The sequence below is a fragment of the Pelodiscus sinensis genome, chromosome 16 (assembly GCF_052426305.1).
Source record: "Pelodiscus sinensis isolate ZL-2025 chromosome 16, ASM5242630v1, whole genome shotgun sequence".
NCBI classification, from domain to species: Eukaryota; Metazoa; Chordata; order Testudines; family Trionychidae; genus Pelodiscus; species Pelodiscus sinensis.
Genome location: NC_143067.1, coordinates 10464365 through 10486005, shown reverse-complemented (window position 1 = coordinate 10486005; position 21641 = coordinate 10464365). Strand labels below are relative to the sequence as shown.

Below are 21641 nucleotides of genomic sequence, written 5' to 3'. Positions count from 1 at the left end.
TTCTAATGACTTTTCATTATTTTTTCTAGATTGCCTTAAGAAGTGTGCACAACTTAGATTTTTTGGAAATCTGTTTTTACATAAAACAGGTATATTAAAAACACATCAATTTTTGCCTAATATAGCTTTGCACTCATGAAAAAAAATGAATCCCCATTTAAATTTCAAATATCTGTTTCTGGCAGGATGGATAGCTTCTAATCTTTTCAGTACTTCCACTGTGAAAAGCAGTTGTAAAATGTCTGTTTCTATTACTGTTGCACAGCCCAGAGTACTGAAGGGGACAACAATCACTTATGAAGATGAAATTTTTAAGTCAGAGACAAATCCTAGATTTTTTCATTTAACTGAGACTATTAATTACAATGTGAAACTAGGGAGCAGTTTACACTATGTTGTTTGCTGAAATGGCTGTGTCAGAATTTACTAAAATCTACTGCAGAATTCTCAAATAATGTATGGGTTTTTAATATACCACATGTAAAAATATATGTCTTGCACTATTCACTGTTACAGTGTACATCAAAAATAGGAGAAGAACCTGGAAAATAAAACATTATCAGTTGAACCATTAGTGTTTTTAAGCAGGCAAGCCAGTACATGTTTTCTCAGGGCTCCTGGGCAGCATGCCACTGACCTTCCTTTCACAACTATTCATCTCCAAAAAACCGGTACAAATCACACTTATTTTCAACATTATTCTATATAGAAACTTGTTTAAACAGATTCAGGATTCAATATCACCAACACATCTTAACTGAAATCCTCAGATGCCATAAGAAAATCCAAAATTGGTAGATACAACATCCAGATGGGGATTCCAACCCTGAGTTTTAGTTTATTTTAAAATTATCTCCCTCCCATACATCAGAAAATTATTCAGGCCATGCTCCATTATTGCTCTGCATTAAAAAAAGACTAAGCAAATTTCCAGAGATAAGTAAGGAAGATACATTCATACACCAAAGCTTTGCTACCTCTCTTTCAAAATATTATTGCAGACTGAAGAAAATCTCTGCTTGATATCAGAAAGGATTTGACCCAACAAGAACCAATACAACCTTAAATTAGGGTATTCTAGGATCTGTTAAATAAGATTATTGAAATCCACCAAAATTTCAATAAAGATCCAAGCAGGTGGACCAAAATATCTAATGTGTCATTCATAATCCACAGGAGAATCTTGGTATCAAAAATATTGATGTACAACCAAAAGTGAGAACAGTAAATAATTACCACATATCTACAGACAACTAGACTAGAAAATATGAAGTAGCTGCACAGACAACAGAATTCCCCATATTCCACATGACAAAAAGATACTTGCTTTCTTTCTGAATACTAGCAAATATGATAGCCCTTCATGGAATATTTGCAGCAGAATCTGTTATCTTCACCTCCTTTACCTTGCCTATAGAAGTACTACTGAACCTTAACTGCACTAAAAATCATCCTGCTTAATCTTTGCCAGTATTTGAATGCCCTTCATTTTTTGCCATGTATTCCAGGATGGAATATTTCTCAGAAATACAAGTAAAACTTACCAGCAGCTTTAATTAGTTCAGTTTCACTTTGGACACACAGTAGGGACTGAAATGCAACCAAGGAACAGTAGCAGTGTACTAAGCAAACCTTATTTACTGCTGTGTATTTAATTTCCAGCCACTTCACTTTGTTTCCCTTGTGCTTGCAAGCAACATTATTTTCACAACATGCTTCTCCCTCCAAAGGCTGAGGAAACTGCAATAAAGATAACACTGCACCAACTGTTTCATATTGCAGCCCTGACTTCTCTACTATAGAAGAACATGCTACCATTGAGGGGCCACGAATATTAACTCATTCCAAAAGAAACACAGCACTTTAGCACCAAGATGTGCCTACTTTGGGCACATCTACACTATAGATTCTACAGAGTCACAGCTACAGTGCTTCCTACATTGACAGAAGGGGTTCTCCATCGATGTAGTAAATCCATCTCTCCGAGAGGCAGTAGCTGGATCAATATCAGAATTCTTCCATTGATGTAGCCGCATCTGCAGCAAGGGTTAGAACAACCTAACTATAGCAGGCTAGGTGATATATATTTTTACAGCCCTAAACAACACAGACAGGTTGACCTAATTTTTAAACAACCCTTGGTAATAAGTTTATCTCTGTAGGAATCACCCAGTATCAGTGAAGACCCAACACTGATGTGTTCCTGAATTTAGCGTCAGGCTAGAACATTTTAATCTCTAATACAACCTGCTCAGTGCTGATGAGGTGTGGGAGCCCATGAAGACTTAGGCACTACTGACAAAGAGCCCAAATCTACCCAGTCCCAGCTTCACCAGTGTAAGTCCCTGACTTGCCTAGTTTTGAACTCATATGCAACATAAAAACTTCCTGCCTGTCAGGGTGGTTATTCCAGCGTTTAAATTGTCTGGGGGGGGGGGGGGGGGGGAGAGGGGGAGGAAAGGGGCGGTTGTGGAATCTCCACCACTGGAGACATTTAAGAGCAGGTTAGACAGACACCTATCAGCAGGGCTCGCCAAGCGGCGGCGAGCCTTGCTCGCCAGCTGCACGGAAGCGCACGCTGCGCATGCGCAGACCGCGCTGCGCGGCTGCACCAGGCTAAAATCTACTCACCATGGTGGGCAAGTAGATTGCCTGATTTGTCAAGCCCCGACTATCAGGGATGATCTAGTGTTTGGTCACTGGGGAGGGGACTGGACTCAATGACCTTGAGGTCCCTTCCAGTTCTAACAATGAGAAGTCCTGTGGCGCCTTATAGACACACAGATTTACTGGCGCACAAGCTTTCGTGGGCAAAGACCACGAAACCTTGTGCGCCAGTAAATCTGTGCGTCTATAAGGCGCCACAGGACTTGTGGCTCTTTATGCAGATTCAGACTAACGCAGCTAGCCTTCTGATACTTCCAGTTCTAGTGTGCTGTGAGTCTATGGGGCTGCTCTGTTGGAGGAGCAGGCTGGCTGTGGCTGCCTGTCAGTGCTGGCTTGAAGCGTGAATGCCACACGCCGGGGGGACACGCTCCCAAAGCAGAACGAACAGCAAGTCCAGCTGCAGGAACACAGCCGGACTCTCCTCCCCAAGCGGCCACGGCGCGGAGCCGGGGGCCGCCCGCCTCTCCCGCACCCTTGGCGGGGAACAATCGGCGCCGCGGGAAGGAAGTTCACGCGTCCCCGACGGGCACCGCGTCCAGGACGCTCCTGAGGCTCAGCAGAGCGTCCCCCGCGTACAAAGAACCTGCCTTTCAACCAGCCCCACCCCGCCCAGATTTTACAGCAGGCCGGAGCTGCTCGGGCAGGTTCCACACACAACTCGATCCACTCTCCCCCCCCCGCCCCGCCTCAAACCCCCGGTCAGGGGCGCATGCGCGGTGCCAGGCCCCTCACCGTTGCCAGGTGATGACTTTCCCTCCCCGCCGTTCTCTGCAGCAGCAGGTTCCTCCGCCTCTTTCTATCCCGGGGTCCACTGTGGGCCCCGACGCTCAACTCGGCTTTTTCGCCTCCCGCGGCTGGTGCTGCCCCGCACGAAGCAGCCGTCCGGCCCCGACGCAATCTGACCCGCGGGCTCCTCCGTAGCTGGAGCTCCTCCGCCAGCAGCGTCTCCAACGGCTTAAGCGGCGACAGCGGCGGCGGCGGCGACTGGCGGAAGTGACGCGATGACTGACAGGTGCAGCAGCGCGCCCCTCCTCTAGGGTCACGTGCAGCGGGCGGGGTGCGGAGGGGAAGGTTGTGGGTGTAGTGAGGAGAGAAGGCGCGGGAGCGAGGCAGAACAGAGAGGGGGCGGGGCCAGAGCGAGCTGAGGCAAAGCAGGGCCGGGGGAGGGGAAGCTGGGGGTACAGAGGGAGGAGCAGAGGCAAAGCAGGGCTGGGGGAGGGGAAGCTGGGGGTACAGAGGGAGGAGCAGAGGCAAAGCAGGGCTACAGAGGGAGGAGCAGAGGCAAAGCAGGGCTGGGGGAGGGGAAGCTGGGGGTACAGAGGGAGGAGCAGAGGCAAAGCAGGGCTGGGGGAGGGGAAGCTGGGGATAGGGGAGAGGGAACAGGGTACAGAGGGAGGAGCAGAGGCAAAGCAGGGCTGGGGGAGGGGAAGCTGGGGGTACAGAGGGAGGAGAAAAGAGGGGAGTTGAGGGTAGGAGTGGAGAAGAGATGGGGAGGAGTTGGGGAAAGCAGGGAGTGGATGATGGGGGGGGGCTGAGGCTAGGATGGAAGGGGAGACTTGAAGGGGAGAAAAGGAGTCGATAGACAACAGAAGCCAGGGGGTCCGTAGATGTACTGTGGTGCTTCAGGAGCAATCATGGAACCTTTCTCTGTCTGAGCCTCTGGCACCCCAGCACAGTCTCCAGTCAGCTTGATTTCTTTTTACATGCTTCCTAGGGACAGCTATCTTCCAAACATTCTTAAAAACATAAGGAGTGCCCCAGGGAAGGGATCTGCCTGAGGAGCATGGCCTGGAAAGCCTGAGAGAGGTGATTGTGGCACTCATGTGTAATACAAGGTCCACCACCTTGCTATTAGGGATCTGAGCGGTTATTTAGGTTGAGCGGCCTTAGCTATAACTTTTTGAAAGAACCTCATGTTTTAGGTAAACTACCAAAACTCTGCACAATCTTGCAGTTGAACTAGGATTCCCCAACACAAGCTTTTTCAGAATCAGTAGAGACAAGGGGATTTTATTTAAATTTTCCCAGTTAAGAAAAAATACAAGGAAGACATAAAATTACAGTTAAGATGACCCAAATAACCATAACTTGGGCCCCTGGCATGGTTTTCAGATGACCAGAAGTGTAGAGGGAGTATTATTCTTTGAGACTTAAAAAATAACCTCAAAGTAAAAATGCATCTTTCTAGAACACCTTGTTGCTAATCTTACAGTGATAACTTCCAATAGGGCTCCATGCAGGTTTAAAGTTCCAAAGAGAGTACTGAGGCCCATGCCTCATGAACTGTTGAATTATTTATATTTACTTCACTATCATATGATTTCTGCCCATTTTACATCCATAGTATACAGGAAGACTGCATATTTTAGCAGTTTCTCTATCAAAATAGAGCTTATTAAAAATACTCATTCGTTCCTGAAAAGTGTGTCACCAGACTATAAGAATGTTATCTGACCAAAAGCTAGCCATATCTAGGCATTAAAATGTCCTAAAATCAAAATCTCAAAGGTCCTTTAAATTAAGGGCCTTTAGCAATTAATACGGGGATAGCGGATCACAGGAAATACAAAAAACAAAATTCACACCCCAGAGCTTTGTAATCAAAAGTTACATTCCACACACAGACTGTACAAGTACAGTGGCTTTTCGAAGTATAAATTGGCTGTAGCCATAGATTTGGAGATTTATTAACGTGTTCAGGAAATTAAAAATTACTTAATCACAGTCCAGTCAGAAAAGTTCTTGTTAAAAAAGGACCATGTCTTACAATGTGAAATGTAGAAATATTAGTTTTTGTAAACTTGATCAAAAGTTTGACTTCAGAAATTGACAGAAGATATAATCACATTTTCATGTGAAATTTCCCCATTTTTAATGCTCTCTCTCAAAAGTAGTATAATGATATGAGTTCTGATTTTAACATGCGGTTGTGGTCAGAAAAAGTCCTATTAATGAGGTCTATATTTATTCACTGTCAATTGGCTTCCACAGCAGATTTTCCCATGTTAACAATCATTAAGATTTTCTCACTGTATAGCACTGAGCTCACCCTGGTATGAAATTCAAGCTGTGCTCATTCTGATTTGTTCAACCTCATAACGAGCAATAAAGATGCTGGAATCAGAATTTCACTGGCTCTTCTGTTGATGATGCACACGAGACACTGGACTCCAGCTGGCTCTTCTACAGCTAGTTTGGCCAACTGACAGGAGTAAAACCAAAGGAAATCTGACACAAAAGAGGTGGAAAGGAAAACAGTGACGGCTCCTTTTATCAGACAGGTAGGAACAGCACTGGATTCACTGTTTTGGATCAGAAACGACATACGCCTACTCTAAATTGGCACTGAGTAATCCTTTCTGTGCCAGTTTCTCCTGCCTCCTTTCAGATATCTCCAACATTCTCAGCAAGGGGGAAATATATACAGTTCTAGGCTGCTGCTCTTAGTCAGGTTTTGTTTTCTGCCCACAGTCATTTGTTCACCAGTATTTTCTTTTTTCTATCCTAATGCCATTTTCAAAAGTATTGAAGGGAAAGGAGGACTTTGGATGTTCCATATAAGCTGTGCACTTTTGTGGCTGCTATGAAGAGATTCAGATGCTGCCCAGCAGAGCACACCCAGAGCTAGGTTTTGTTTTTAGTAGTTGTGCACACACATGCCTCAGTACACGTCAACAAATATATTCTGCACATGGATGGAAGAGATTAGAGGGAACACTGTTTCTTAATCATGTTGAAAAATTACAAAAAAAAATAGGGGAGAAGAATGAGGTTCAAAGAGGTAAAATGATAACTAAAACTATGTCTAGTCTCAACCATACAAGTATTTTTTAAAAAAGTCACACAGCAGTGTCAATAGTAGAGTAGTAGGTATCGCAGTCAATCTTTCCCATTCATGTACATAATAATTGTTTGTACCAAGGCATGTGTGAATGTGCACCACCAGTAAAAACCAAAATCTAGTTGTGGACACTGCTAGTCAGGGGAGATTCAAATGCTGCCCAGCTGAGTGACTGCACAAGCTCACAGGGAACACTAATCTCAGTTCCAGGAATAACTGTACCTCTGTACTCTCTTGCCTCTGAGTACACCGCCCCAAACGTTAGGCCTGCAGTTTTCCCACTCTTAGACTAGGCCCTACAGTACTCTGTGTCTACTGTTCTTACCTTGCACGTCAGATTGAGTTGGAAGTACATGTAGTTCTTTCCTTTGGTTGTTGTTGACCGGTGGGCTACACTGATTGGACAGTCCTCATTAAACGAAAGCATTATTATTTCACAGTTGGAACAAAGAATTAAAGAAAAAAGATTTTATGACAACAGTCTACATGCATGTCTATCTTATCTAAAAGGCACACCATCCCTGTTGGTAACCTAGGCAGGCCTAATTTATTGAGACACTTTAAGCATGTGCCTGTGTCTCTGTCTGGTCCTCCTGCTCCCCCTACCCCATGAAAGAAGAAGAGTGTATCCTTTTCAACTGACAGAGCTCGTATATTCTTCACTGTGCCCGACAAGCTTTGGCCCATCTGGGCAAAAAAAATCAGCCTTGTAGGTTGGCTAGAAAGGAGATAATCTTTAAAACTAATCATTCAGGTATTGTTCCTTAAACCAAATTGTCAACTGAGGGGAGCTGTCTTAAGTCATTTTTAACCTTTCTTCATGTTTCTTCTGCTAGCCCCCTCTTATTCTAAATCAATATTTCCATATAATACTCATCCCAATAGCCAGCTCAACATGTAGTATTAATAAATTACAAAAATGCTCCAAATCCATATTCATGAATGGAAGAGGATACAATTATTAATGTATACACATGAATATACCCTTATTTTTTCTGTGCGTTTGTAAACAGATGATCAGCTACATAATCGTAGGGTTCTATGTCAACTTTCCAGGTCAGCGGACAAAAGATCATGATAAGCATGTACTTTATTCCATATTTAAATCTAAGCCACCATCTGATTAGGTCTACACTAGTATTCTTTTTAAACTATTCAACTGCTGCTTCTACTGCTAGTAGAAGTGGTGAGAGAATTGGAATGGAGACGGTGCAGACGATCACCACATTGGAACCATCATGTAGCATAGGCATCATCTCAGCAGAGTCAAATAACATAGTGGATCTAAAAGGACTTGCCATTATTTAGGGCTAAGACTAGTTTCCAAGTTTGGAGACTTATGGCATCCTCCACAGCTGCTCAGCCCAAGAATCCTGCACACCTTCCAGAGCTAGACTTCCACATAGGATCTTACCGTGGAGCAATCCATTGAATTTAGGATGAGTTACTCTTGATGGGAATAAACTGAAGAATTCAGGCCTTTTTGCCTCCAGAGATTTCAGTGCTCAGACCTAATAGGATCTTTTGAAAACTAAGTTAAGATAAGAACAGCCATACTGGCTCAGACCAAAGGTCTATCTAGCCCAGTACCCTGTCTGCTGACAGTGGCCAATACCAGATGCCCCAGAGGGAGGGATCACAACAAATAATCCTCACGTGATCCCTCCCATCACCTATTTCCAGAGAAATACTTTGGCATTGTGTTCAGTTGTACAGTAACATCCAGCCCTGTACACTTTGTTCAATAGCATTGCTCATTCTTTATCTTCATACCAAGTCATTAGTGTACTGAAGGACCTCAGAAATCTGAGACAAGATATTTTGTCTGCTATGATATCCAATCATATATGCCGGCTATTCAGATTTGCGAAGGATAATTCCTATTTGTTAACAAAACATTTACTGTTTTTGAACTTTGTCCATCTACAGATGTTTCTGTCTAAGGTAGTTCATTAGAGTTAGGAGTGCCCAATTTCTCTCATGCTATCCTAGCTATATATTGGTACTTATGTACTTTCTCACTCAATGTTGGCAAACATTAAGACTTTTCAACTGGCTGCTCAGTGAAGTATTTTCTTTTCCAGTGGTTTGCTTAGCACAAAGAGGGGCTAAGGCCCTGGACAGATGGGTGTTGATTCTACACTTTTTAATATTGAGAAATAAAAAAAAAAAACCTCAACATTTTCAGTAGTTTTTTATTCTGTGTGCTCAACATTTCTAAAAATCTGGCCTTAAGTGTCTCAATCTGGGCACCCACAATTAAAGTCCACTTTTGAAAAGTTTGGACTTGACTAATAAATGATGCCCCACAACACACATTATCCAGGCATATTATCAGTTCATTGTGCTGCTGTGTAGCCCAAATATAGAGCACCCTGGATTCAGAAGACATTTGCAGGACTGATTATTATTAAACAGATGAGTATGTCTAACTGACACGAAGCTTAAAAACCAACAGTTAGGGTAGAAGGACTATCTACACTAGGGCCTGGTTTATTAGTACCAGTGGAGATAATAGATAAGGCTTAAATGTTTAGTCAAGAAAACAACGAGAGCATGTACTGGAAGGCACATGGCAGGTAATCTAGACACAGCAGTACAGCAACGTGACCAGTCTCCTGCCAGAAAGGGGAATTGTTGCCTCAGCTGCACACCCAGAATTCTTTGTCTCAGCCTGGGAACCTGTCTCTGTTCCCAAACATGGATATTTTTACTGGCATCAAGATGGAACTAAAGGCACAACATGGCCTAAGAAAATCCTGCCAGTGAAGCTCTGTTCTGTTTTCTTTTTCAATCCTTCCAGGGACAGAGCAATCCTGGAAGTGCCGATCACCCTTGCTTGCATTGAAGCCAGTGAGAACTGGAGCACTCAGCACTGCATAGAATCAAGCCCAGCATTTCTGACCTTGAAAGTAAGAGGATAGATTTCTTCTGTAATTTCAAAATGAATCTACCTTTAGCACCAAAAAAAAAGATACCATAACATTTATGAAAATAAAGTAACTTTTCTAGGTGAGTGGGTTTGTTATTTTGAGATGGCACTAACATGATTATAAAGTCAGTTGTGTCAGTTTACGGGCCCAGCAAGAGACTTTGATTTGGTAGAGTGTCTATTAAAAAGGGCTCATTAGGGTCCCTTCTCTCCCTTCCTCACCACACAGAAAGGCAAGCAACCCAATTTCCATAACCATATCTGCCTCCTCTGCAGCCATCACCAGAGAAAAAAACTCTCCATTTCATCACTTTGTCTTACTGAAGTTTGATACTTCTAGTCCTCAGGTTATGTCAGACATATGCTGGGACGAAGAGGGCAAAATAGAGCATCCTTAGGGCCTCTGAATACTACAACCTAATTAACCAAAGATGTCACTAAAGGGAGTCTCCCACAGTGACTGAATTCACCCATTCCAAACCACTGCAGACCAGAAGCAAAGAGACTGCTGCCTCAGTCCTCCCTTAAACTAATTCACTTAAGTCCTCTTTTAAACCTTTCCTTTTTCCTATTATTGTAGCCTGGTTGTCTCTCTAAGAAGTCTTGTACAGGAGGTGGTGGCTTAGTGTGATGAGGAGTATGACAGCTATGATTTATTGGAACATAAGGATTGGTTCAGACTTCCATCCTTCTGTGGTAAATTGAGTATATAATATGCAATTTTTGTTGTACACAAGACCTTACAAATAAGGCCCTAATCCCTTACTGTAGCCAGTCAAGTTCCCATGGTTCGGTGCATGTAAGGGATTTGATCTGTTGGACTTGGCACAATTTCACCTTTCCTGAGATGGTTACATTTCACTCATACCTGGTAATTCTCTGTCTTAATTTAAACTGTTTACTCTGAAGCCTAGTGATGATTTATCATAGTGATATTACTCACTATTTCAGTACTGATCATATTAAGCAAAACACACCAGCTTCACTGGAATTGTTGATAGAGTCTGAGTGTTACTATTCACTTTCCCTAATATAAGCCCTGACTGTACCCACCTCTGTCTTTCCCCTTAATGGTTTGACACAGATGATGTATAAAGATTTCCATGTGAAAATAAGTGGCACTGTGTAGTGTGCAGCCTCCAGAAACATGAAAGTGATAGGTCTGAGTCCAGTATATTTGTTTCATCATGAGTAATCTCTACTGTATATTTGAGAGCATTTGTGCATCTGTCTGTTTGTCTGTCCATTCCTGAGTTCATTTGTTCAACAACTCCTCCTAAACTGCAAGGCTGTGTCTACACTGCACCCCTTTTCCGGAAAAGGGATGCAGATGAGACAAGTTGGAATTGCAAATGAAGCGGGGGATTTAAATATCCCCCATTTCATTTGCATAAACATGGCTGCCGCTTTTTTCTGGCTCAGGGCTTTGCCGGAGAAAAGCGGCAGTCTAGACGGGATCTTTCGGAAAATAAAGCCTTTTCCAAAAGGTCCCTTATTCCTGATTTTAAGAGGAATAAGGGACCTTTCGGAAAAGGCTTTATTTTCCGAAAGATCCCGTCTAGATTGGCGCTTTTTTCCGGCAAAGCCCCGAGCCGGAAAAAAGCGGCAGCCATGTTTATGCAAATGAAGCGGGGGATATTTAAATCCCCCGCTTCATTTGCAATTCCGACTTGTCTACACTGCACCCCTTTTCTGGAAAAGGGGTGCAGTGTAGACACAGCCCAAGGGTATGTCTATACTTGTAGCCTATTTCAGAATAGGGCTGCGATTTAAATATCCCGTGCATGATTTGCATCTTCCCGGCCAGGCACTTTTTTTTTTTTAAATTTACAAGCCCGGAATAACTGCCCGCGTCTAGACACGGCAGTGAAATGGGCGTTTGAAATAAAGCCGTATTTCAAACTACCTATTAAACCTCATTGCAGGAGGAATAAATTTTTAAAAAATGGCGCCCAGCCGGGAAGATGCAAATCAAGCGCGGGATATTTAAATCCCGGGCTTGATTTGCAATTCCAAATGCCTACATTTGCAGCCCTATTCCGAAATAGGCTGCAAATGTAGACATACCAAGAGCTAGGAGCACCAAATTTGGTAGGTAGCTTCCTCTTACCATAACTTAAAGCAAGGTCAGGGTTTGGCTGTACCAGAATACATGACGTGATTGTTTCTCATCCAACATAAAGAGAGGAGTGTGATATCATGGACAGTTATGCCTCAGAATGACTTCAGATCAAGTCATTCCCTAATCCCAGGGAGCAGCTGGCCACATGGTCGCCACTACCCCAGCCACTCTCCAGGGAGCAGCTGGCCAGCAAATTGCATGGCCACCCACCTAATGCTGACTCCAAGGAACAGCTGGCCAGCACCCCCACACCCTGCCCTGAACCCTATCCTCACCTCCCAAACCTGACTCTTGCACTCCCTCAAACTCCCAGCATCCTGCCCTGAGCCCACTACATCCCCAAGATCCAGGCCTGACTCCTGGCATCCCCATACCTCTAGCCCCTTGCCCTGAAGGGCCCAAGCAACGCAAGATAAGTCTTCCAGTCCACTATATATCAGAGGGTTTTTTTTTCCTGTTTATTCAAGAAATCCTCCTAAATAGTAAGTGCTAGGACCACCAAACTTGGTATGCAATTTCCTCTTATAACTAAAAACTCCATAAGGGGTTGCTTGTGTCAGAAGACAGGGATGTGCCTGGAATGGGATTGTGTCTCATAAAACCATACAGAAAAAGAGAATCCCCAGCCAAGTAAAAGGGACTGACGGGGGGGGGGGGGAAAGGGGGTGTCTGCCCCCCCCCAGACTGCTCCAACCCCAAGCCTCCCTCCTCCCAGGCACCCTTTAGGGAGGGGGGCAGAAGCTTCCTCCCCAGTTTGTATGGGAACATTGCTGTCTGTTCCCCTTCATCAGGGAGCCAGGCCAGTAGTTCACAGTTTGATTCATTCCTTACTCTGGCTGGGGAGCACAGAGGGCAAACGAATCTGGACCTGTCCCAGCCAGGGGACATGCACCTCTCCTGTAGCTGTTCCCCCCCTTGGTGCTGCAACAGCCATCAGTGAATACTAGAACAGGAAGATACCTTGAGAGGTCATCAAGTCCAGTCCCCTGCCCTCAAGGCAGGACCAAGCACCATCAAGATCAGGGCTGGGCAAAATATGGCCCAGGGGCCTGATCCGGCCCACAGACCCCCCGCCCGTCACCCCCACCACACAGTTGCCACAGTTTAAAACACAGTCCCTGCAGCTCTCTGCTTTGCAGCGAGGGGGAGGCTTCATGCAATCTCCCCAGCCCCCCAGCCCAATCCTCAGCTCCTATTGGCCAGAAACAACTGGCCAATAGGAACTGACCCCAGCCAATTTCTCAGTTCCTATTGGCTGGGATCAGCCAGCCAATTGGAGCTGAGAGATTGGCCTTAGAGACTGGGGCAGTGCAAGCCTCTTCCCCCACCCAGACTTGAAAGCCACCTGGAGGGGGAAGTCTGTATTTTCAAGTGGGCTTGGGCTGCAGCAGGAAGGAAGCCCAGCCTGCTTTGGGGTGCTGCAGCCTGCTCACCAGGAGACACTTAGGTAAACTCTTCCCAGCCAGCACCTGCCTCCGGCACCCCAGCTCCCTCCCCCAGATCACCATGCCCCAGGTGACAACTCCCTCCCAGACCTGGTATCCCCTCTATACCCCTCCCCCGGGCCAGAATCCTCTCCTGGACCCACACTCCCTCCCTGACCCTACACCTCAATCCCCTGATCCAGGTCACAACCCCCTCCTCTACCCAGCCTCAGACCCTACACCGTCTCCTGAACCCCAGTCCCTTACCCCATGCACCCTTCTGCAGCCAACCTCCACCCTGCACTCCCTCCACAGAAAACTGCAGCCCTTGACCACTTTCCAAAACTTTGGAGTGCCCCCCCCCCCACCAAAAATTGCCCACCCCTGTCTAGACATCTACCAGGGATGATCTATCAAACCTGTTCTCAAATATCTCCAGATTCCACAACCTCCCTAGGCCAGCGTTTCTCAAACTGGGGGTCACGACCAACTTACAGGGGGGCGGGGGGAAGGTCGCAGCGGGATCCAGTTTTTTTTTTTAATTTGTCTCTCCCCGCAGGCTCCGTCCAGAAAACACACACACACACACACACACACACACACACACACACACACGAAATACCGGACGGAAGCCCGGTGGGGACAGTTTTCCCTTACCTTGTCTGGCAGGGGTAGGGGGCGTGAGGAGTGCTGCAGAGCCTAGTGAAGGGGGGGCATGAGTGGGCAGTTGCTGGGTGCTGAAAGAACTGGGCTTCTTTTAAAAAAGAGAAGATGGAGAGGGTATATGACAGCAGTTTTCACATATCTAAAATATTGTGAAGGACCCAAGCAACATGGGGTAAGTGCTAGTAGCCAAATAAACTGCAGAAACTTAGCAGAGGCAACATGCAGCAGTAAAGGTATTACTGCTGTAAGTGGCTGATTATTTGACTTCACAATAGGCATGTATCATCTCATAATTACATAACACCGTTAGCTAGTCCTGCTACAACTGAAGGGATGCTATCAATCTGAAGTGTAATCAGTGCCAAAAAACTGAACCTGAAGCTACTTTTAATATTAGACCTTTCCCAAAATTCTCATGCGAATGTGTGATTTTACAGTCACACTTGAACAAAACAACTCTCACCTTTTGCTTTAGGAAAGGCCTATACAAATAGCAGGGGTGGGGGGGGGGGGATTTACTGACTAAGCAGTGAATGACTGTACATAGGAGACCAGATTCTCCAAGGTGCTCAATCAGATTGTCAGAAGAAGCAGAAGTGTCCACAATGGGAGTAAGGCGATGAAGATTGTCAAAGAGTTCCCATTTTCACACTACACTCATTGCTCTGAACGTGAACTTCTGGGCACTCAGCACTTTCAGAAAATGTGTTAGACCTCTTTGGAAATAATGCTGTCTCATCCCCCCCTTCCTCCCCCCCCATTTATTTCAAGTTTTCTTATCCTACTCATAACTCTGGTTATCTGAAGAAGCCCTCGAAAGCTCATGATACCATCTGCATGTGTTAGTCTATAAAATGCTACCAGACCATTTGTTGTTTTTTTCCTGGAACAGACTAACTTGGCTACCCCCTGAAGCTCTGGCAATCTGGCATCTCTCCAGGGTGCTGAGCTTTGCTGAAAACGCTGGCCAAAGCCCCATCAAATGCAGAACCCAAATAAGCAGCCCTGAAAAACCAAAGCATTTCCCCCCCCCCATCTTTTAATTCTAACATCCATAACTGCTCCTTGTAACAAATCAAAGGTAAAATATTTTAAGAGTATTTTATAGATTTTTATCGTCAGAAGGGGCCAATATTATCTAGTCTGACTGCATAACAAGATGAAGTGGGTATGACCTTGAAAAGGGACAGATCAGGTTTTTCGAAGGCTACATCTTGTATACAATGAAGATTCACACAGCAGCCTTCTGCCTGTTCATTTCCACCTAACTAGGGTTGATATATCTGTGTTGAATACACATTTTTCAGGGGTACAGAGTTGGGTGGAAGTGACAACTGTTGCTCTTAGTTTTGATCCTACACTTTGCAGCCGGAAGACTCGTTTATGGAGAGATGTGCACTCTTTGCTGATTGCCAAGGAGTACCTCAAGGCTTAGCTGGTTCCTGAGGGGAAAGCGGCAGCATTAAGGAGGATGGAAGCGGAGGCGATCAATGTTGCAGCTGTTCTAATAGGTAAAAGGGGCCACTCATGACTATTTTAATAGGGGTGCATTTTGTCCCAAAGGTTAGGGGCATGCCTTCTATATACATATTTAGGGATTAATTTTCCTCAGTGCACAAAGAGTTCACACTCTTGTGAGCCTTGAGACTCACCCAGGGCCGATCCAAAGGCTACGGAAACCAATAGAAAGATGCCATGTGCACTTAAATAGGCTTTGCATCAGGCTCCAGACAGCAAAGAATTTTTTTCCCCCAAGCAAAAATTTTAAAATAGCTGGATTGAGTGTAGCCAGATTGAACAGTAGAAAGGATTACACCAGTAATCTTGTACAGCATGTGCAAGGGTGCAGCTAAACCCTCTTGACCATAGGATTTATCATCAGAGGGATGCTGATATATCGAGTGCAGTGGCATTAGCGGACACCGTGGTCAGGCTAGGTACGAGTTGTAATTCATGTGCTATGCATTCCCATTCAGCTACCCTATAGAAAATGCATTTCAAGGCTGAGCAAAGTACACTAAGTTACCAACCACTCCTAAGGTTTCTTTAAAAATAAAATTTAAAAAAAAACAGTAGCTCACAGACATGGTATCCTTCACAATTCTAGTTTCTCTCCGAAGCTAAGAGTCCCTCTGGCACCAAAACCAGCGGTGTTTGCTTAAATGAGGGGGAAGTCTATGCAAGAAGTACACACAGCACTTCAGGGACTTCTTGCACAACAGAGGTAGGGCTGCTCATAAGAAAGCCTCCTATTTTCTGTCAGGGGAGGATGGGGGGGGGGGGGGAAGATTCCTCAAGAGCTTAGGTTGAAATAGCCTCCATGGAACAGCTTTGTAGCCTTTCCACAGCTGGGAGAGAAAGTCTCTTGTCCCTCCTCAATATGTTTTCTAGCAGAACGTTGCTGGTTTCATAAGTTGTTTCTGTCGTCCTGCATTCAGCAAAGCATTTAAGCACGTGCTTAAATTCCACTGATTTATACCAGGTTTAAGCATATGCTCAGGTGCTCTGCTGAATGGTAGCCTATGTACACTTATAAGTGCAGACAGTAGATTACAGGATAACTCATAATCTTTACTTGTTTTATGGGGCCCAAAACAGCAGAACACTGTAGCTCTAAGTATCCCTGCTCAAGTTAAAAAACCCAACATGTTATAAACTCTGTGCAGGTTGATGTTTTCCCTTAAAGTTCCTTTTCTATGGTTTGCAGCAATACTCAGCTGTTTAAAAGAGGGCTAAGCTAGCATAGCAGTATACTAATCAATATTAATAGAGATGGGATGGGGGAGGGATTAGCATGACCTTCTTAAAACCATAGTGGCTCAGACTGTCATGAAGCCACAGAGGAGAGAGCAACAAAACGGTAACAGCATGTGACTTCAGTAGCTTTTCATTTGTTATGCTTGTGAATATTGACTTCTGTTGCTTCAGTTCAGACTGCAATAAAAAAAATCAGACAGTTTCAAGGAAAGGATAAGGAATAATTTTATCTTCATTCTCTGGGCCAAATCCATCCACGATGGAAGGTCCATTGAAGTAAATGAAATTACATACGGGATGAATTTTATCCTACATTTTTATTTTTAAAACCAGCATTTAGCACAGGAGAGTGTTGACAGGTAAAGTGTTTAAGACAGATACATTTGCTGAATTTATTTTAAAAAGGAAAGTAATAAAAAAACCTCTGAGCATGCAACTTGAATACTGAGTGCAAGAGCATTTTGTGAAACAGTCATCCTATTGTTAAGCACAGTTTTTCATACTAGCAAAGGCAGAATTGTATCTGTATATTTAAAGTGTGCTTCTGGGAAGTGGAAGCTTTTTGTTCTTTAATTCTAGTCAGTGGGAAAATCAGATTTGCTCTTATTGGATTCATGCTTCACTGTTGGTTTCCTGGTAGCAGCCATTCTAGAAAATAGTAAGTGAGGATGATTTACTGTATATTTAATGAAAGGCAGTATATTAAAGTCTTGATGATTTTAAAGTTACAGACTAACCCAGTTACCCCTCAAGTAGTCCTATGGCACCTGAAAGGCTAACAAAAATATATAGTATAGCTTGTCACTCTTACATTTCCTTATACGTTTATTCAGGGACCATTATAACTTCCCCTCTTGCTGAAAAATTCTCTCAAGACGCTTCTCAGGCTGTTTCACGTTAGATTGATAATAAGAAGTCAGCTTTACATTTTTTGAGCAGAAAATGTTTTACAGATGGTGGATATGGCACCAGCTAATAAAGCCATGGAGATGTTTCTTTCCTGTGTCAGAAACTAGCATACCTGACAAACCAGATTTTGCAGAAAGTGAAATGTTTCACAAGACTAAACTGAAGGCAGGAACCAGAGTGGGAGGGGAGGGGGAAAATCCATTGCCCACTAAAGACAATGAGCGCCTCTGACGTTTGACGCAAGGCATTCAGCAGACAGTGTATTTCACTTAATATACCAAGTCAACACCTATCAAGGGGTTAAAGGCCAAAATCTCTCTCCTGATGTAAATTTTAAATGAGAGGAGTTACACCAGGGATTAAGTTGGCCCTCTGACTATACAAATCATTACGGATTTTATGTTGTGTCTGCACTGGTGTCTGGCTACTTACTGTGAGGCTGTGTCTTATTGGAGAAGGAAAAGGAAACATTCCTGGTTACCTCGAAAGGAGCAACATCAGCCCCCTCTGGGCAGAACACATTTTGCCAGACTCTCAAAAAACAGATAGATATGTGGATTCAGTTGTAAAGCCCACACATTGACTAGACTGCCTAGGTTCCCAAAGGATGCACACATGCAATCTGATCATGTGTTAGCAGCCAGCATTGCCCTCTCCTGGCTACCGTGTGACGGACTTGCTCCAGTGTCATTCTCTCGCTGCAGATGGAAGAAGCCTAGATTCTAGGTGGGACCTATGCACACCCTCTGCTAATTAGCAGTGTTCTTTAGTTCAGTGCACGTATGCATCTTTGGACTGTTACAATGGCAGCCATGGTGCACTCTTGTCTCCTCCTCTAAAGAAAGCCAGTCAGCAAGCTCAGGCAGAAAAGTAACCCCGGTCTCCCCTTTTGCAGGGAGTGTCCTGCCATCCCCCTAGCAGCATCCAGAGATGCTAGGGTTGTGCCAGACTTTCTTTTAGCAGACGTGCTAAAAGACCTGACGTGCTGGCACACTAGTGCTAGCCACCACCTCAGGCTTAATCCCACCAGCCACGCACCAGAATCCTGGCCATTCATCTCCACACTGCAGTTGTGGCTCAGTTGCACGAGGAAGGAAGGTTTGTATACTGCATCCTCCATTCTGCAAGGCACTGCTTTGTGCCAATACAGAGGGTCTGGGGAGGAGATTTAAAGGGAAGGAGGAATGCCCAGTGGGTCTGTGACTGCCAAGCTGCATAAAAGGGGAGTGGCTGGGACTGGCCTCTTCTAACAGGGGCTGTCCCTGCCTAATAAGAGGATTACAGGCAGTCCCCGGGTTACGTCAGTCCGACTTAAGTCGGACCCCTAGTTACGAACCGGGGGGGGGGCCCTGCTAGTGCAGGATACTTCCCCCACTGTCGCCGCCTCTGTCGGCACGGGGGGCGCTTCCCCCCAGCAGACCCGGGGGACACGGAGCTAGCGCCCCCACCCCTCCCCAGCACACCAGGGAGACGCGGAGTGGCTTTTCTCGCCGCAGAGGACGCGGGCGGCAGGACCGCCGAGACGCGCCGCGGTCCCGCCGCCTGCGTCCTCCGCGTCGAGAAAAGGCGCTCCGCGTCTCCCTGGTCTGCCGGGGCGGGGGGGAGGGGTGCACTAGCAGCTTTCCTCGCCAACGCCTGGGGTAGAGCAGCTGGGGGGCTGCCGGGTTGGTCCCACAGCGCCGAGGTGCGGTGCTACTGGACCAACCCAGCAGCACCCCAGCTGTTCTGCCCCAGGCGTCCCCAAGTCAGCCGCTGCTGAAACTGATCAGCGGCTGACTACAGGAAGCCCGAGGCCCGACGTGCGGCGCTGCGGGGACCAACCCGGCAGCACCCCAGCTGCTCTGCCCCAGGCGTGTCCAATTCAGCTGCTGCTGGTCAGTTTCAACAGCAGCTGAATCCGGACGCTAGTTCCGACTTACATACAAATGCAACTTAAGAACAAACCTACAGTCCCTATCTTGTATGTAATCCAGGGACTGCCTGTACATTCCTCTTCAAACCAATACAGAGATTCCCTGTGCAAAGCAACAGGCACCCTAGTCCACAAGCCATACAAAGAAATACCATGAGCCCTATAGGAATGGAAAGGCATCCACTTCATATCAGGAGAAAAGGCCCCGAGTTTTGCTGAATTGTGTCCATCTTGCAATATGAATAAACTTCATGCTGAATTTCACCTTCTCTCCGGAGATACAAGTAGTACTGCCTCCAGAGGTGAAAGGAAAGTGTGCTAATTCACTACAAAGCCCAAACCCTGTAGATTTTGCAGTCACTAGGAGCTTCACTCACAAAAACAGGATCTGCTAACAGAGCAGTACAGGGAGCAGTTTACATTGACTTGGGCACCGAGAAGGAGCTTGCATTCTTTCCTGGCCTCCTCATCTGTTTGTATTGCTCCATAGGCATGTTTCTTTAAATCTAAGGCTATGTCTAGACTGCAGGTTTTTGTAAGAAGCTTTCCTCGGAAGAGATCTTGATGACTGGATCTTCTGAAAAAACTTCTTCCAAAAAGAGTGTCCCCACACTGCCAAAGTGCATAAAAAAAAGCGATCTGCTTTTTCAAAAGACAGCGGCCACACTGAATGGACACTATTTTACATTTAAGTTGTAATTACTATGGATGGAGTGGCCACCAGGGCACCTGTGCTTTTTCCTCTTTCAAAAGAACTCCCTCTTTCACACACATCTTTTCCAAAAGAGCTCTTTTGGAAAAAGGCTTCTTTCTACAAAGAGGTTTATCAATGTCGGAAAAACCCCTCTGTTCTTCCAATTTTTTCCCCCGAAAGAATGCAATTGCAGTGTGGACATAAATGAAAAAAATTTTTCCAGAAAAACTGTTATTTTTCTGAAAACAAACAAAAAAACCCACCTCTGCAGTGTAGGCATACCCTAAAGGGCTGCTACCTCAAGGCTATAAATCCTAATCCATGCCTTCTTTCCCCTCCACCTCAGAGCCTCTGCCAGTTTTGGAGACCCCAGTTCTACAAGGGCTCCTTTCTATTGCTGGATGAAATTCCTTCAGTCCCATAACCAGGTCAAGGGGATTTGGCTAGTGTCAGTCTATGAAGGCCAGGGACACCTATAGGTCTACTTTTCCTATCATTCTTTTTATCCAGAAAGTTGTATTTTGACAAACTGGGTTACCAACCCTACAGACAGCTGGGACTGCCAACCAGAGAGTAGTTCCTAGCAACAAGCTATTTAAACTTTGGGCTTTCATTCCCCTTGAAGAACAGCGGTTTCTGACCACTCCAATACCAAAATACTAGCTTGTACTTAACACCCCCAATTTAAAAGAAAAAAAACCTGTATCAAGCAAACACCCTCTTACCACACTCCCATGCTAGTAACCATGCTCATTCATGGTTTGCCCATTTCTGACTTCACCGCCCTCTTAAAGCTGCACCTCACAGGATCCCATAGAGTCACTTCAGAAGCTTGAGGCCCTCCCAGCACTTTCATTCCAGTTAAGTACTTTGCTTGCCCATCAGACTGGCCCTGTAGCAATCACCATAGCCACGGCAGGTGACAGCTTCCTGGGGCACCAGATCAACCAACTAATCAGGTTAGGTTTTTTTTTAAACCCTCAGCCATCCAGGGGTACCACAGATGTTTTCTGCCCTAGGCAACAAACCACCAAGAGCCAAGCCTGCTTATGTAGGGATATATTTCCAGCACAGAATTCTAGAAGAGAGAGGAAAAATGTTTTTAAAAAGAGTTTCCTACATAACTAACAGCCCTACATTATTATTATAGAGCAACAAGTTACCTTTCAGCTTCTCCAAAGCCCATGGAGTTCCCAGACTACTCCCAGCAGAGAACACAAACATTATCTATAACCCAGACTCAGCTTTGGTAGCTGACTACCACCACAAAGCCTGCTCCCACGCTGTCTCACAGGGCTGCCGCTGGAGCTAGCAGGATCCACCTGTCAGCATGAGTCAGCTGTACTGCATCTTTATGTGGTCTCCTATTGCTTGATGAGAGGGTGGTTCAGCACCGGAGCCCTGCATTCCTAGGGGGATAATTATAAATAGAGAAAGTTCTGCTGTTTCACGCAGCTCATTAAACAGCTGCACGGTAGTAATTAGAGCTGGGCGTGAGCCACACCGTCAGCTACAGAACCCAACTTTCCCACATAGCAAATGTGGTGAGGAATTAGGGTGACCCGATAGCAAGTGTGAAAAATATGAACTGGGGTTAGGTGTAATAAGTGCCTATATAAGACAAAGCCCTGACTATCAGATGGTCCCTATACAATCAGGAGATCTTGTCACCCAATGAGGCATGCACTTAAAAAAAAACCCTGCAAAAGTTGATAGC

General features: G+C 45.2%; 2 protein-coding genes across 6 annotated transcripts in view; one reads left to right on the top strand and one right to left on the bottom strand.

Moving 5' to 3' along the window:
* The window catches only part of FAM13B (family with sequence similarity 13 member B), a 103435-nt gene extending 82206 nt beyond the window's left edge, over window positions 1-21229 (bottom strand). For 2 of the 5 annotated variants that reach the window (XM_006116003.5, XM_006116005.5), the window contains exon 1: window positions 3400-3639. The gene's annotated coding sequence lies outside the window, so the exon portion shown is untranslated. Of the gene's footprint in view, window positions 1-1939; window positions 2037-3399; window positions 3641-21087 lie in introns of those variants that run through there. The other 3 variants (XM_006116004.5, XM_075900463.2, XM_089769471.1) reach the window with 3 other exon arrangements.
* Window positions 14731-21641, top strand: part of WNT8A (Wnt family member 8A) — a 30416-nt gene continuing 23505 nt past the window's right edge. Inside the window, exon 1 of the mRNA XM_075900466.2 lies at window positions 14731-15163. The gene's annotated coding sequence lies outside the window, so the exon portion shown is untranslated. The remainder of the gene's footprint in view (window positions 15164-21641) is intronic.